Consider the following 8,237-nt stretch of genomic DNA (forward strand, 5'->3'; position numbering starts at 1 on the left):
GGCAAATGCCCATGTTGCCATGGGTAAGAGCCGGGGCGGCCAGGGCCCAACTGGACTTGACCAGTTGGACCATTTCAATTTTAGGTAGTAATGGGTGGTCCATATTGGACAATAGTCCAAATAAATGTCCAAGATCAATAGAGATCATGTCCAAATGGGCATGCCCATGGACATCCAATAATATTTATAATTATTTTTCAATTATTAATTTAGATTTTATTTCTAAAATTTTAAAATTATGTTTACTTTCCAAAATAATAAAAGTATTTTTTGTCTTGTCAAAACTATAAAACTATAAAACTATGTTTTCCTGTCAAAACCGAGAAATTTTATTTTTCCGCCAAAACCGAGAAATTGTGTTTACCGCCAAAACCGAGAAATTACGTTTTTCCGCTAAAACCGAGAAATTATGTTTTCCCGCTAAAATCGAGAAATTACGTTTTCCGCCAAAACCGAGAAATTGCGTGTTTCCCGTTAAAACCAAGAAATTGTGCTTTTTTGTTAAAACTGAGAAATTGTGTTTTCCTGTTAAAACCGAGAAATTGTGTTTTTCCACCAAAACCGAGAAATTGTGTTTTTCCGCCAAAACCGAAAATTGCATTTTCTTGCCAAAACTGAGAAATTGCGTTCTCCGCCAAAATTGAGAAACTGCGTTTTTTTTCTACCAAAACCGAAAAATTATTTGTCCCGCATAAACCAAGAAATTATGTGTCCCGCAAAAACCGAGAAATTGCATTTTCCGCCAAATTTATGAAATACATTTTTCCATCAAAATTGTGAAATTATGTTTTTGTCAAAATCGTTAATTTTTTATTTTAACAATAAAGCAATTTTTTGGTTTAAATTGTAAAACTATGCTTTCTTTTGTTAAACCTATAAAAATATGTTTTAGGAAGCTCATGAACACCCATTGTCCATTTGGTCTTCGTCCAATTGGACCATGTACCTATTGGTCTTTTGTCCAGTTGAACCATTTATTAATTGGGCACGTCGATAGCCCATCCAAAATGAATTGGACTCCAGTCCGCCCAGTTGACACATCTAATTGGATGGACTGAGATATTAACATCGCAAGAGAGATAATCTTCTTGCATATTCACAGTACCTCACAGTCCATTCCATCGAGCCCATTTTACATATGAATTTCAGATACACTCTAGCAAAGGAAGTCCTGCTCTGTTCATATCTATATGCACCATAAGAACAAACAAACATTAAGAAACACCCAGTGGATTGCTTCTTGGAATCAGTGAAGCCGATAATGGCAAAAGCTTGGCCACACAAAAAATTTGCTCCATATCTCAAAGGAAAACATCCAAGCCTGATAGAACCTGAAGCATTGAAAACAATCCAAGGATCTACACTGAAATCAATCGAAATCAATCTATGACATTAGATGCTCGTCAAGTCAGAATCAAACAAATCCCCAAACACATGATTGATTATCAAATATAATCAGATCCAATCTGGAAAAATGCAAAGACTAAAAGAAAGACAAACTAATTTGATAATCTAAATCACAATCACAATCACAAGAGATCTGCGATAAAATACCTAAGAGCCAAGAGGCATAGCCGTGCCGGCAGACAGCGACAGAAATAACATTGTAACCAATAAAATAAACTGAAATTTGGTGGAGCAATTGATGAGAAATATGCAAGACATCATTCTTATATACGTAGCCAGCACTGAAGGCAGGACAGGTTGTGGGATTTCTTTGACGACATGACGGGAGGTAGCGGGGTCATGGGAAGTGAAAGGCTCGAGAAAGATGCTGCAAACGTCATCATCATCATAATGCTTCAGAGGGAGGAAGTGATGAATTCACTGAAGCAAAGGCCGATGTAGCTTCTTAATCATAGAGGAAGGAGGTAGTGTATTGAATACAATGTAGTGGTTCGATGGCGTTTAAGACAAAATTTAATTAGGTTTATTGAATGAATGCAGAAACAGTTACGCCGCCTTGGGTTCAGAGGTGGTGGGAGGAAGATGGACCGATCAGGAAAACCAAGCCGTCTTTCCGCAAAGATCCAGCAGGTAACAGTCGGTAACTCATTGAAGGTTTGGGTCTTTGAGAAGAAATCACTCTTGGACCAAGTTAATTAAGATAGCTCAACTTGTTGTAAGCCCATAATCAAAATGTAGAAGCTGTGTTTGAAGCGTGCCACGTGTCACGTTTTGGAGTATACTTAAAATCCAAAACGTTTTTGAGAAAAGACAAAATGCAATTTTATTATTATAAATAGATAGATTTTTCTTAAAGATTTGGCCAATAAAAACACATGTTGTTAATTACTTTTTCAATACTATTTCTAGTTTTTTTATAAGATTGGTTTTTCACTTGTATAATAATTTATAATTGTTGGTGAAAACTCTGGTAGAGTCCTATAATATTTGTCTTTACACAAGAATGAAACATACTCCCTCTGTTCTTAAAAGAACCATGTTTTGAAAAAATATTTTGTTTCAAAAAGATGTATATTTTATGTTTTTTATGAGAAAATTGTAAATTTTAAGAAAATTAATTGGTTTTATTAGATTACTATTGGCTAAAAGTTGTTGAAAATTGAAAATTACAGAAAATGATAAATTTACTATAGTAATTTAATGTGTTTTCTTAATATGTGTGAAACAGTAAAAAGTCTATCTTTTAAGAACTGAGGGAATAGAAAATTAAAGAAGAAAAAACAGTACCCATCCACACTATCAAATTCAAAAGGAATCGACTTGTATACAAAATTTGAATTCTAAAGTAAAAGAGTTCAGATACAGAGCAGCCTCCATGGTGCTAGAGAGACACATATCATAGATGATATCAACCACAATGACGCTCCTCTTACATTTAGTCCTGTTGCTGTAATTTAAACAAATATGAACTGTAATACTTATCATCTTAATAAGTATATGCTATCTTGATTAAGATCTTAACGAGTCAATCAAACCTTGGCTCTTGCTGCCGTCAGGCAGAGCAGGTGGAGAAGACGATGATGCGTTCGATGATGAGTTTGAAGGGGTCCCAGGGTTCAAGCAGTCCTGTCCAAGTGCACCTTCCAAAACATTTTTTTTAATATAAAAAAACCTCAAATTAAATATATGTGTCAATTGACAATCAATAATACCAATTTTTTTTTCTTACATTGCTTAAAGCAAGGCGATGTGGGGATATTCATAAAATTGCTGTAACCTTCACGGCATTCACAGCTGTACAAAAACAGATTTTTCTTTTTGCAAATCCCTTCTCCACAATTCATCCAGTGACAAACTATAAAGAAACATCTAGAGTCATATATATTTGTATAAACAATCACACATAGTGTATGGAGAAGCAAATGAGATTAGGGATTATGTTACCATCGAAAAATGAAGCATTGTTGTCTTTGGGAGGCGTTGGGGGCTGTGCAGGAGGTCCTGCCTCACCGCAACTTAGATCAAAGGTACCTAGAATGATGAATATACATATTGTTATGTTATATATGATCACACCAAACTAACTAATTTTAAAGAGAGATGTATAGATAGAGAATTTACAGTTGGGGATGACGCAAGGAAGAAACTTGAGATTGTGATCAAATTGCTTCCAACCATTATCACACTCACATTCATACTTAAAAGTTGCGTTTGAAGATGCTTTGCATTTCCCTTTCCCACATACCACTGCCTTGCATATATTATCTATTTTTCAGAAAATTAAATCAACCAACTTAACATGAGTCACAACATACTAGGGGTGAACAGAGTTGAGAAGAGGAAGACAAACCGAAAATAGGAGATAGGAAATCGCAAGTAGCTGTCTTCTGGTAGATTAGAAGTAAAGCTGCAACGAAGCATAGTGTGTGCGCAACACAAGCCATAAATCTTTCTTCAATGTTCACAAAAACAAATCTGAAAAGTACTAATAGTATGATAAACAAAAAGAAAACGAAAGATCGTTATATAAACTAGAGCCGGTGTCCGCGCTCCGCGCGGATTACATATTTAATTAAAGTATGTTAATATTTGTGTTAATGGATTTCTACGTGTTTTCCTGGGATTAAAACAATGGTGTAGAAGTGCCGCATGTTTGTATAGAAAACGATCATCATCTAAGAATCTTCATCACAAAAATGTTTTTTTTGGCCAAAGTATTTAATTATTCCTATATGTGTCTTCTAGGGGTGAATGACGAATCTGTTGATACAGTTGGGAGCATGATTTTTTTATTAAGAACTAATTGTGGTTTTTTCATAATTTTTATTTTTAAATAAAAAACATATTTTACTAATAATGTTTATATTTGTTTTATTAGAGTTTTGTAACTATAAAATGAACAAAAATATCTTTATTTAGTACTTATATAAAATTATATAGAGATAGATTATTAATTTATGATTCTGATGGGACTATATATTAATTTGGAACAAATATTAAGCAACTCAATTAGATTCTTGCAAACCAGGAGAAAAGGAGTGGTCGGTCATGTCGTCTGTATTTTTACCTTTTTCCAAATTTTTAAAAGGTTTCGTAGCAATAAACAAAAATCAAAACGTAGCATTGTATTTATATATTTTGGAATCTTATCAGATAAGATGTAACTTTTCTTTTTTTTGTGCACTTCAAATTTAATAAGATGTAAATAGTCAAAAATATAAATATATATATATATATATATATATATATATAAAACATAATTTGTATTTTATATTTGTTTTATTAAAGATTTGGATTAAAGTATTAAATTAATATATCAATACTAATAATGTTTTTGATTCAAAAATGCACTTGTAAATTCAAAATACCTCCCATAAGCGGAAGATCTTTGGCGGTTGGTTTGACCATGGTATTGAGGAACAATCAATCCTTAAACAAAGGAAAGAATATTTAAATGTTAGGCAAAGTGAAATGGTTTGATAATAAAACATAGTGAAAAAGGTCTCAATGGATAAAATCGAACCATGAGATTAATTACAAACTAAAATCTTATAAAGCCAAAAAAAAACTAAATATTTTATATGACCGATAGACGTGAACTACAATTGTAGTAGCTTAGCAGGCAGGAACTATTATATTAAATCAAAATTTTTTGGCGGAGACCAATAGCTAAAGACGGAAGATTGTCGGTCTATGTTTAATCTTAACCAACTAAAATCTTATACGTTTGTTCGCACAGATTATCAATATGAATCTATTATTAAAACAATTGAAAATAAACAGTGGAAGGTGAGCCAAACCCCACGTCCCCAACCGCATACGGACTTAACTATCCAACTCTTAAACATATCACTTATGCCAAAAAATTGACAAAATTGTGACTTTCAAATATTGACTTACACAAAATCTTGAACGGTTGGCGGTGGTGGTTTTTTCAGAGTGAGAGGGGATGAATATATAGTCTTCAGATTAGAGTTCTTGATCCTAATGGTAGAATATATGTTATTTAATTTTCAATGAATACAGTAGGCATTTTTGACATGAAATATAACGATTTCCTAAATTAAATTGTTCACCAGCTATAAGAATATTAAGTATGGGGCAAGTTAAAGTTGTAAAAATCGATTTTGATTTAGGATGGCAAAGATGTGGTAGCTAGAAGACTAATAATCAACAATCAATGCATGCATTGTTTTATTATGATGTAACTGGAGTTGAACCAGGTTAAACCGTGACTCTTCGCATATTTTAATGGTTGGTTTTTTTTTTTTAAAGTCCAGTCCAAAATGACATGGCATAATGGTTGGTTCTGATTATTTTGTTCATGTGGCAAGGCTTAGGAAGCTAGGATTTAGCTCCTTTTATATAGTAGGATTGGTTGAGGGATTTGGTAAGTGTGTAACACCATCTGTATGCCTATATTTCTTTCTCTAATACATTTGAGTTTGGTTATAGGAGATTCTTTTCCATCTATGTATTAAATTGTATTAAAAAGTACATTTGATATATTAATATTTATACATAAAATTAGTTTTACAATATCATAATTTAAATTTTCTAATATTATATGCATACATATATTTATAAATCTTGTATAAATATTTAATTTATGTATTATTTTAAAATTTTAGTATTTTTACAAATATAAATTTTCTCATTATTTTATGAATCTGGATTTGGATCCGGATACATGCGAGGATACCCACAAGTAGTATAATATCTACCTGGATATCCAAAATCTAAATATCCCGAAACCACGAATTCGGAAGCTACGAATCCGGATCAAGATACTAAATCCATGGATCCGCAAATCCGGATGTCCTAAATTTCCCTGATAACTGGATCCGTCTTACCCCTAGTTTGGTGTGTCATGCCTCTTAACTGTGGATGTTAAAATGGGAGCAACCATATTAAAAGATGTAGCCATAATTCTGACTTTTAAAACATGGCTCAAGAAGGGTTCAACATAATTAACCCGGATATATATAGGGCTTAAACTTTATCCCATTAATTTCACTTCGCATCATTTTATACAGTATTTAAATATATTAAAATCTATGTGTTTGATTATGGAAATTTGAGTTTTTTATCAAAACCGCAAAATTGAATTTTCCAACCAAATAACAAAAGTATAGTTTTCCGCATATATATCAAAATCGAATTTTCTTGCAAAAACCACAATATCAAATTTTTTCGCTAAAACCGCAAAATCAAGTTTTCCCACAAAAACCGCAAAACGGAGTTTTACTGTTAAAATACAAAATCAAGTTTTTGGGGCACAACTACAAAATCGAGTTTTGGACTAAAATCGAAAATCAAGGTTACTAGCCTAAACGACTAAAATCAAGTTTTCAGGATAAACCACAAAATTGAGTTTTTCGCCAAAACAGCAAAAACTAAATTTTCCCTAAAACCAAAAATCGAGTTTTTCCGAGAAAATTACAAATTTGAATTTTCCTCCCAAAACCACTAAATTTAGGTTTCCTCGTTGAAAATCACTAAATCAATTTTTCCGTCAAAACTGTAAAATCAATTTTTTCCGTCAAAACTGTAAAATCAAATTTTCCGCTAAATGGTAACATCACGTTTTCCTGCCGCAATTGCAAAATCAAATTTTCTTGCCAAAATTGCAAAATCAAATTTTCTTGCCAAAATTGCAAAATCGAGTTTTTCTGACAAAACTACAAAATCGAGTTTTCCGGCAAATTTGCAAAAATGAGTTTTTCACCAAAATCGCAAACTCAAGTTTTTTTCTGCCAAAATCGAAAATATAATTTTCTTGTATTATATAGATTATTTAATAAAATTATTATTTATATTTAAATCATAAGCTAATAATACTTGTGTTTTGGTACACAAACAAATATTTACTTGTGTTTTTTAATATATTATGAAATGGTTAACCTGAGCTCATCCCTTTGATAAACTATTAGGGCTAGAATAGGAATGGATATATATTTTTTTTTTCATAGCCGGACTGGGCTTAAAATCCCTATATACCATCCCTACTCTCAACTGATGGTTACCTCTAAAACTCCAGCGAATATGCGAATCTATTGAATTTCCGGACCAAGCAGCGATTGTTCTCATTGTCGGAAACATAAATTTTTTGGGCCTAGCTCTTTTACGTTAGTGATTCTGTTCAACTACTTATTGGCTTCTGATGATTTGAGTTGTGTGGCAAATAAGTTACGAAGGACTTCCAGTGGGTTCACCTGGACCTTAATCTGAAATTAATGACATATTTTTCTTTTGTTAAAGAATTTACCGGTGTATTCTTGTTTATATATCTTATCCTCCTTTCTTGAGGAAAAGAATTCACCACTTTTCCTCTTTTTGATGAAAGGAGAAACCAAACTTTGGTTCCAGCTTTTTCAGCAATTTTTCATTTTGCATAGCTGTCTAGTCGGGGGCAGAAGATGTCATTGAGATAACCTTGTTTTTTTTTTGTAGGTGAGAACTGGCTTGCAACACCGCCTTATGTGATTTTTTTCCCACCTATCTGACTCAGTCGTGAAAGCATTATCGACGTATTAAAGCTCTGTCTTGAATTTCTGTCAACTTCTTTTAAAGATCTATCTCGTTTATTTTCCTTGTTTATTGTAGTGTTTGCTCATTATCAAAGAGGATAAACAATGCCCTCTGATTGTTATACCCAGAATATTGACCGATTATGAAAGTAAGTTATAATCCAAAAAAAAGACACACGGACACAAATAAAAAAAAATTCATTTTACAGACAATTGAGGTTTATATTGATAGTTATGAAACAACTTGTCTTACAAAAAGTGAAGATTATCCTTTTCAAAAAAAAAAAAAAAGTGAAGATT

General features: G+C 32.4%; 1 long non-coding RNA gene across 1 annotated transcript; it reads right to left on the bottom strand.

The window, feature by feature from the left end:
• Positions 1-1,062: 1,062 nt before the first annotated feature.
• Positions 1,063-4,969, bottom strand: LOC125577298. The gene is made up of 2 exons (XR_007315697.1): positions 1,555-4,969; positions 1,063-1,331 (listed from the first exon to the last, which is right to left on the bottom strand). It is a non-coding gene; the product is annotated as an uncharacterized LOC125577298 (long non-coding RNA).
• Positions 4,970-8,237: the final 3,268 nt, after the last annotated feature.

Source organism: Brassica napus, chromosome A8, assembly GCF_020379485.1.
Source record: "Brassica napus cultivar Da-Ae chromosome A8, Da-Ae, whole genome shotgun sequence".
Lineage (NCBI taxonomy): Eukaryota > Viridiplantae > Streptophyta > Magnoliopsida > Brassicales > Brassicaceae > Brassica > Brassica napus.